We start from the raw sequence: 10,533 nt of genomic DNA, 5'->3' as shown, positions 1-10,533 counted from the left end.
CCTGGTTTCTTAATCGACTCTCTATCAGTATAAAAAGAAGCTCAGCAGGGATAATCTCGTCAACAGTAGGCTCGCGAATTGGCTCACTGGAATCCCTACCTCTAGCGGAAGACATATGAGAAAGAGAAGGCCTAGTTCTAGAAGATGAGGAGGAGTAGGATTAGGTTGAGAAGGAGAACCTCGAACAAAATTGATCCTAAACTACGCAGCCTACCACTATCCTACTTCTAGTAAGAGCAAGGGAAGTTCATCAACAATAAGAACCTTTTTAGGATCAGGGTTTGAAAAAAGACATAGCTAAGTGAAGATGAAGAAAATATTGAATGGCAAAGTATGAGAACTTTTTTCGTGAAAGAAAAGACAAAAGGATATATTTATACTTGGAAGCAACCGTCAAACAAAAAAGTAATGATGCAAATTCATATTAAAACTGTCACTTCGTGATTGATGCAGCCGATAAAAACCCTAAAAGGCGCTGAGAGTTGGCAGAACCAATCGTAGGCACCACGTGTCACACCATTAAAATGGAATACATACAAAGTGCTAGTTTAAAAAGGCATAATGGTGTGTGAGAAACTACCGTGCAAAAAATTTTCCGCTTTAAATAAGATCACTCCAAATATTCAATAGTTGAAAAATAAATGGAAGTGGACTATCTATATTGGAGAAAAATCGATATTACACTTGAATTAATTATGTGACTGACGTGTCACACTGATTATTAAAAAGCAACTGAATAGTCTCTCATGTCAAAACCACGTGAAAGAGGTGTTCAGCAGAGTCTTGAGGTGCCACAGGCGTCTCTTCATCAGAACTCAATAAAGTGGATTTAGCAAGCTCGGTCACAGAAATAGAACGAGAGGGGGAATAGCTTCGTCATCCGAAATGACACCTCTTCTAGCCCGCGGCTTACGCACTAAAGAGCTTCCATCCCGCTCCTCTTCATCTTCAGAATCCTGTGGTCTATCAGCTTTCCTTTTTTCAATGAAGGACTCAAGATTATCTCCTGAGCTCTTGCCAAAGAAAGTCTGGAAGCTGCGATTGACTCAGCACTTACACCTCGAATAGGAAACCCTGATAAAAAGAAGGGCTAATAAATTCTAAAGAGAGAATGAATGAAGGAAAATGAGGAAATAAAAATTTTTACCGCGAGTTTTAACTTTTCAACCAAACCTATTCGAAAGGTACTTCCAAGATCTTACTTCCATCGGAGTAACTGTCAATAATTTTTCTACCCAACCACGGAAATTGGGAATCTCTTCAACAGTTCCCATGGTTGCTGAAAAAGAAAAGTAAAACAGACACGAGAAGTACAACTGTTAAAAAAAAGAGAAAGTTGTAAAGAAAACTTACGTGCAAAATTCCACTTCTCTGGGAAGGGCATATTTTCTTCACCTACTAACCCTTTCGTAGGAGCAGCAACAAATCGGGCGTACCAGCCACGATCTTTATCGTCCTCAGGGCTGACCAAAACTCTTTTACTCCTCGCCACCAGAGTAAAAATTCCATGACGGAATAATTTAGGGAGTATAGATGGATAAGATGAAAAAAGGTGAAAGGCAGTTGAGCCAAATTAGCCAAATACCTTAAACAAGCAACAACCCTCCATACAATAGGGCCAATTTGTCCTAAACACACATTGAAGAAGCGGCAGAATTCAATAATGAATGGATCAATAGGGGGTCTAAAGTCTAATTTAAAGGGGTACGTATACACAAAAGAAAAGCCAGCTTTGAAAGAAGTGATCCTTTGATTGCATTAGGGATCAGAATTGGAAAATCAAACTTCCACTGACAATCTCTACGACCAACAGAGATCAAACCTTCTGTAATCTGTGAAGGGTAAACATCGGCACGATCATGAAGGACATAAAGGAGACCTGGTTTCTAATCGACTCTCTATCAGTATAAAAAGAAAGCTCAGCAGGGATAATCTCGTCAACAGTAGGCTCGCGAATTGGCTCACTGGAATCCCTACCTCTAGCGGAAGACATATGAGAAAGAGAAGGCCTAGTTCTAGAAGATGATGGAGGAGTAGGATTAGGTTGAGAAGGAGAACCTCGAACAAAAATTGATCCTAAACTACGCAGCCTACCACCTATCCTACTTCTAGTAAGAGCAAGGGGAAGTTCATCAACAATAAGAACCTTTTTAGGATCAGGGTTTGAAAAAGACATAGCTAAGTGAAGATGAAGAAAATATTGAATGGCAAAGTATGAGAAACTTTTTTCGTGAAAGAAAAGACAAAGGATATATTTATACTTGGAAGCAACCGTCAAACAAAAAGGTAATGATGCAAATGTCATTATGAAAACTGTCACTTCGTGATTGATGCAGCCGTAAAAAAGCCCTAAAAGGCGCTGAGGAGTTGCAGAACCAATCGTAGGGCACCACGTGTCACACGCATTAAATGGAAGTGACATACAAAGTGCTAGTTTAGAAAAGGCATAATGGTGTGTGAGAAACTACGGCAAAAATTTCCGCTTTAATAAGATCCACTTCCCAAATATTCAATAGTTGAATAAATGGCAAGTGGAGGGACTATCTATATTGGAGAAAAATCGATATTACACTTGGAATTAATTATGTGACTGACGTGTCAAGACACGTGGATTATTAGAAGAGTGACAACTGGCAAATAGTGCTCAAAGAGATACGAGTCTTAACACGTACGAGCGAAGTATAATAAAGACAAGAGGGAACTGTCACTCGGGCCTCTTGATAATTTGAAGAGACGCCGGTGGAATGAACCAAGACAATAAAAAGTACAGATTCGTAATATCTCCAATTAATGAGTGTAAATGATCGGAAACGTTATAGAATCTTCACGAAACAGTTACGATTGCTAATTGTAACATTCTATTAATGTCATTAAATTCTCATAATGGCTCTATTATGAAAGGAAAGAAACGTTGTACTTGGAAATAGTTATAAAAGCGAGAGAAGTAACATTTGTATGGGGACACTGATGATTATTGGAATATACTTATTTACATTGCTTACTCGGCTACTTTTCAGTCCAATTTTCCTATCTTGTTATACAATTATCTCTTTATTTGATTATCAGTAACCCGAGTTCTTCTAAAATTACGCTTTGATCGAAATTCCTATTTTTTGGTTAAACAAATTACCCTTAATTAAAATGCATATTGTTAAAGGTATCGAAAAAGGTATTTACACATTGGGATATGTAAAAGGACACTTATTTTGGATTAAAATAAAAAAGTCAAAAAGTCACTTATTATGGACCGGAAAGAGTAGCCAGTGAGATTAATTAATCGTCCAGGCAACTCAATACGCAATAACTTTTTAATCTTTCATACTGAGTGCTTTTTCGAACAGAAGACAAATTAATAGATGCATCATCAAGCATTGGTTCTTGCATGAACTATCTCTGTATGTTTGATTTAGACAATTGGAAAGGAAATAGGGCTATCTGTGAAAAGGAAAGGACGGGAAGCGAAGGCCGAAGGGAACAGATAAGATTATCGAAACTTGAAAATCCCATTTTGTAAATCAAGTTATATTTCATTTATCCTTTTTTTCCTCGTGGAATAATATTGATGTGAGCTTGGTGAATCTGAGCTCAATCTCTAGATTCACACAAGCAATTGTGATTAGGTCTGAAATGGAAGAGATGAACTCGAGAGAAGAAGGGAATTGCAGAAGAGAGAAAATGAATTCTGTATATATGAATGAAAAAGTTACAAACTTGTATATACTAAACTATGTACTAACTTAGCCCCAACCACTTAACTATTGGGCCCCACACATAACCGACTAACTAATCTAACTGTTAATTAACTAACAACCCGATTAACAAACTAACTACAACTAACATTCATTTACATCTGTCAAGACTTCATCTCCTGCAGTGCCAGTATGTCTGTCAAACTCAATAGAGGTAAACTTCTGGTTAAGATCTATTGGAGTTGAAACTGGCTTAGCACCACTCAATCCCACATCAGAAATGAGTTGAAGACAGTATTTTCTTTGATTAAGCAATATCCCTACTTTGGACTTCATGACTTCAATTCCCAGAAAATATTTGAGTTCACCAAGATCCTTCACCTTGAACTTCTGATGAAGAAAAACTTTGGTCTCATTGATAAACTCCTCACTGTTTCCAGTAATCAATAATTCAACCACATATATTAACACTGCTACAAAGTCCTGCGGCTGTTAGTGCCTCGCTGAGCTTAATGTTCCACTGTCGTGAGGCTTGTTTAAGCCCATATAATGACTTTAACAATCTGCAGACCTTTGTCTCCCCCTATCTCCTAAAGCCTTGAGGAAGTTCCATATACACTTCTTCATATAAATCCCCTTGTAAGAATGCATTGTAGACATCCATTTGTGATATATTCCAGCCTTTATAAGCAGCTAGAGCAATCACTAATCTCACAGTTACCATTTTGGCAACTGGTGAGAATGTTTCAATATAGTCCAGGCCTTCTCTTTGGCTATAACCCTTGGCTACCAACCTAGCCTTGAACTTTTCTACCTCACCATTTGCTTTGTATTTAATCTTATACACACACTTTGAACCAATAGCCTTCATGCCTTTTGGAAGATCAACAACATCCCAGGTTCTATTGGCCTCCAAAGCCTTAATTTCAGTTTCCATGGTTTCAACCCACCTTTTGTCCTTAGATGCTTCACTGAAGGTCTTTGGTTATGTTAATTTTGATATTCCATCCAAAAAGCTTCTGCATTTATCAGTCAACTTGCTATAGGACAGGTAGTTGGACAGGGGATAGGAAGAACCCCTTCGTGCTGTGGTCACATATTCCTGCAACCATATGGGTTCCTTTGTGGTTCTTTTAGATTTTCTGATCTCAGTTGACTCTTGTTCAAGAGTTGCTAGAGGATTCACTTAAACTTCCTGTACTAAGTGTTGTTCTGGGATTGCACTGCTGCTTGTTGCATCTGTATCTGCATCATCACCTGTATTTTCTCCTGGTGAGTTTGGAATATCACCATTTCCTTCATGTTGCATATTTGCATTTGTTTCTGATGAATTTGGCATATCATCATTTACTTCATGTTCTGCAATATGAGTCCCTACATTGTTGTCAATACCACTCCCCTCAATAAGCCCTTCTAAATTACTGCTTGCAACTCCTTCTGACTACTGAAACATATTGCCATAGGGGATCTGTAAAGGCTCTAACTGTTCTAGGCCATCTGCAATTATTGTATGTCTCTCTGCATTGTGAGATGTGGAACAATGTTTGGCAAATGGAAAGATATTCTCTTTGAAGATAACATCTCTGCAAACAAAGAAACAATTAGTATTTAATTCCATTAACTTGTAGCCTTTTTGTGTCTCTGCATAACCATGGAATATAACTGCCCTTGCCCTTGGTGAAAATTTGTCTTCCTTAACCAAGTTAGTGGCATATCAAAGACATCCAAACACTCTAAGGTGAGACAATGAAGGTGATTTGTTATGAAGGATCTCATATGGGGCATTTCCATTCAACAACTCAGTAGGTAGTCTGTTTATCACATACACAGCTGTTTTAGTGTATTCACCCCAGAACCTTGTAGGGACATTTGCTTGAAACTTCAATGCCCTAGCTGTATCTAGAATGTGCCTGTGTTTTCTCTCCACTATTCCATTCTGCTGTGTAGTGTATACACAACTACTTTGACGAACTATACCATAGGCATCAAACAATTCATTCATGTGCTTATTAAAGAATTTTGTGCCATTATCTGTTCTAACTACCTTCACTTTAGACTGAAATTGAGTGTGCAACATGGCAAGAAATTTCTTCAACACCACAACAACATCACTTTTCAATTGAAGTAAATGTACCCAAGTATACTTTGTATTATCATCCACAACTGTTAGGAGAAAATATTTTCTATCATACGTGGGAAACCTAAATGGTCCCCAAACATCCATATGCAAAAGAGATAAAGGATTTTCACTTCTACTCATACTTCTAGGGAATACTAGCCTGCTTTGTTTTGCTAGTGGACATACAGGGCAATCATTATTCACTACTACATCTACAGACTTGTTATGAAACAGATCCAAGTTCTTCATAGTACTAACTGAAGCATGGCCTTGCCTTTTGTGCCATAAAACTCCATCTCCTTTAATGTTCTAGTTGATGCAACTTCCTTATCCCTTTGATAAACTTTTCCAAATCTCCTTTGAAGTTCTTCTTCAATATGTACAGACCACCTCTTTCTCTACCAAGCTCCCTCACCTTGCCATTGTAGAGATCCTGAAACAAGCAGAAATCAGGGAAGAAATTCACTGAACAACACAGCTACCTAGTTAGTTTGGACACTGAGATTAGATTGAACTTAAACTCAGGTACATATAAAACATCTTCCAGCTTCAATTCATCATATATGATAGCATCTCCAACTATACTAGACTTTTCTCCTATAGGCAAATGTACTTGATCACTATCACATTTGTTCACTTTATTCTTAGTATTTAACATGCCTAGTTCACCAACTATGTAATGCGTAACTCCAGAATCAATTACCCTTTCTTTACAAGTAAAGCTTGTCATTAAGGAGGTTGCAATACCTGCCATGTTAGCTTGATGTTCTGGAGTTTTCTTGTTCAGCATGCTCAAAATCTGTCTATATTGGTCTTCAGTGAAGTATGGTCCTACCTTTAATCCATCACAGCCACTTCCTCCTTCATCCTGATGTGCTGATTTATCATTCTCATGGCCACCAATTGTCATATTAGCTGCATATGGTCTCTTAAATTTGAAATCAATTGGATAGCCAACTAATTTGTAGCAATTTTCTTTGGAATGCCCAGGTTTGTTGCAATAATCACACTTCACAAATGGCTTCTTTCCTTTGTATTGTCCCTGTTATTCTGCATAGCCATCTGCAGAGGCGAATCCAAGAGCTGGGATCTTCGAGTGCCAAGCTAATCGTTTTGATCAATTTGGGCGTCGGTTTGGGTTATTCATCTTTTTTTATTTATATAGACAAATCGATCAAGCGAAAAAATATTAACTATAACTAATTATCGCAACCATAAAACTTCCAACAATAATATTAATATTATATATATACATCATCTTTTTATAATTATCCTCGACGAGTTTTCATATTTGAAAACGATTCATAATGACATCATTACTTACATTTGTGAATACAGTACCGCTCTATGTAACAAACTAAACAATTATTTAAATATTGATCGCCCATGTTATTCCGTTCTTCATTCTTTATTTGCTTCATGACAGTTGTGGCAGCAATAGATAAAATCAGAGTCAACTTCACAAGTAAATAAACATACGAATAAGTCTCCACAAAATTTGCCTCAAGCAATGATTTTGCCAAATCACTAATTCCTTGTAAGTTGGAGAACTTGGGATTACTAGCTCACTATGGAATATAGAATATTTTCTACTACTTCATACCATCAATAAGTTCAGCCAACAAAAATTATTCAACTTTCCCTAATACTTTTTATTGTTAAAATGGAGTTAATTTTGAATTTTTCTTGTTCAAAATTATTGGGTATGTTCTTTCTCTTTTAGCCACGAAATTAATTTCTACAATGGAACCATTTAAGTAGCATAGGATTTTCAACAAAACCAAAGAAATACATAACAAATAATTCAAATGTGATAGTAAAGTTTAGCAAGAACATTAAAATCCAACTAAATACAAAAAAAGCAGAGCAAGAACATATATCTAATAAAGGAAAAAAAATAGCCACATCCCACATAGGATTAAGAAATAAACATGAGGAAGTGAGGAAGCTTTACAATGGTGGCAGTAGAGCAGTGGCCAGTGAGAAAGCGTGAAGCAACATAGGTGAAGCAGAAGAAGTGCAAAAAATCGTGAAGCGGAACTGCAGAAGCTAAAGGAGAAGCGACGAGCAAGGTAGGGGAAGGGTTGGGAACTTGGGATCTGTTTTGCTGGAGTATAATTTTTGGGAAAGGATGAAGTCGAAAAAGTAAGGGATTTGTTTTGCTGGAGTATAATTTTGGGAAAGGATGAAGTCAAAAACGCAATTGCTTACAACTGGATTCGAACTCACAACCGGCAGAAGGAAAATATGGACCTTTGCCACTTGCACCTTGGCCACTTTTGTTCTGTGGGTGGCACTTTAAATATATATACTATTTCTTATAAATATATACATATATACTTAGAGTTTTTGCAGAAGCTTGCGGGTGGCGTACCATCCCAAACTATATACATAGATCCGCCCTTGGCCATCTGCCCTCTACCTGTTTGCATAGCAACTGGATATACTCTGTTTGGCAAAATTTGATGTGCATTAGAATTCTGACTCTCGTCTTCTATGATTCAATGTTGGCTCCACAGTCTTCATTAAGATCTGACTCCTTGCTTGGTCATATGTCTCGTTGAGACCACTTAGAAACTGCATTAACCTTTGCTGATGAAGGTGTTCAACTTACTCCTTCGAATTAGGGACAGGCACCATGGCATCATACACAGCCCATAATTTCTTCAACCTAGTGAAGTATACAGAGACTGAATCTGTTCCCTGTGTAATAGTGGCGATTTCCTTGTGCAACTGAAATATCCGCACACGATTCACTTTGTCAAATCTCTCTCTCAAATCCTCCCACACTAGTGTGCATTAGATGCATAGATAATACCACTAAGTAGATCCGAAAACACAATGTTCATGATCAAGGAAAGCACGATTGCATTACCCGTTTTCAGATTGAAACGAATCCTTTTTGCATGTCCCAAGCACAAACCCTAGCTTCCTCTTAGCTTGTAACGCAATTCGCATTGAACGACGCCACAACCCATAATTTTCTGAACCTGTGAGGTTTACAGGAATCAAAATTGAGCTAGGAGTGTCTGAGGGGTGAACAAGCAAAGGATGCGTGTGAAGAAGACGATCGTCAGTTGCAGCTTCGCGAAGAAGACGACAATGAGATTTCAGCTGAATTGAACAAAATTTTGCTAAATTACAGCTCTTCACGGCTCTGATACCATGTGAGCTTGGTGAATCTGAGCTCAATCTCTAGATTCACACAAGCAACTGTGATTAGATCTTAAATGGAAGAGATGAACTCGAGAGAAGAAGGGAATTGCAGAAGAGAGAAAATGAATTCTGTATATGTAAATGAAAAGTTACAAACTTATTTATACTCAACTATGTACTAACTTAGCCCCAACCACTTAACTACTGGGCCCCACACATAACCGACTAACTAACCAAACTGTTAATTAACTAACAACCTGATTAACAGACTAGCTACAATTAACATATTAACTGCATAATAGTTCACAATTGATCAATATAAGATGTCAGCTGATCAATAGCAGAGGTGGATCCAGGATTTTGGCAGAATGCGTGCACTATTAAAATGAGGTGGATCCAGAATATAAATTTTACGGGTTCAACCTTTAGTTCTTACGATTGCGTACCCATTGCACTTTTGGAATTATAAGTTCAAAATTATTATATTTAAAAATAGTAATGTTCTTACATCTATATCTATTTTTCATGTTGAAAATATTGAGATCAGTTGAATCTATTGACTATATACTACATTATACACTACTACTATTTTTAATATACACATTTTTTTTAATCATATAAGATTTTACAGCGACAAAAGAAGAATAGGAATTTCATTGTGTGAAAATTTTGAAAGAATAAATCAAACAAAAAAAGAAATAAAAATAAAAAGTACTTAATTAATACATAAAAAAATAACACCAGACACGCCCATCTCCCGTGGTGGGCGTCTACTTCTAGAAAAAAAAAAAGGAAAAAAAATAACAAGATTGACATAAGATTTAAACTCACAATCTCACCTAGAGAGGTACACCCAATAACCATCACATCATATAATAATTTGAGCATGGGTGCACACGCATATATTTAAATATTTTTGAAAAAAATATTACATTACTATACATGATTTAGGACGGAAAGCACGGGTTCACGTGCTCCATGAAACCCCTGGATACGCCCCTGATCAATAGAGTTACATGTCTCAAACAACAACCACACAAGAAAGAAGACCTCTAGCTAGATGTAGAGAAATAAGACACTAATTAGTAACTAGATACTCATTTCATGTGTACAAAAGAAAATATTAATAGCCATTAAGACATGCCATACTATTTCACTAGCTAATACGTTGAACTTCCCAACAAACTATTTGACCGTGGTTGAACTTTCTTGCCGCGATTATTTAACAAAAGAAGGAAAGCAAAAACAGTTGCGCAAAAGTACGGGAATGACTTAGAGGGTGTTCGGCTAAGCTTATAAGCGGGTGAAACTAGCTTATAAGCACTGTCGGCTTATCTACGCGTTTGGTAAAGTTAAAAGTGCTTATAAGCCTAGTGTTTATAAGTCAAAAATAAGCCAAAAGTCATAAGCTGGTCACCCCCAACTTATGAATTTTTAGCTTATCAGTACTTTAAGTTTGACCAAGATTTTTACTATTTTATCCTTAAAATATTTCTTTGTAGAACAAAACTCCTGCATCGATACTCACTGCCTCAAGTATTCAACCTAAACCAGCCCCTACCCCCCCCC

Source organism: Nicotiana attenuata, unplaced genomic scaffold (assembly GCF_001879085.1).
Source record: "Nicotiana attenuata strain UT unplaced genomic scaffold, NIATTr2, whole genome shotgun sequence".
Lineage (NCBI taxonomy): Eukaryota > Viridiplantae > Streptophyta > Magnoliopsida > Solanales > Solanaceae > Nicotiana > Nicotiana attenuata.
Note: the sequence above shows the minus strand (reverse complement) of the source record.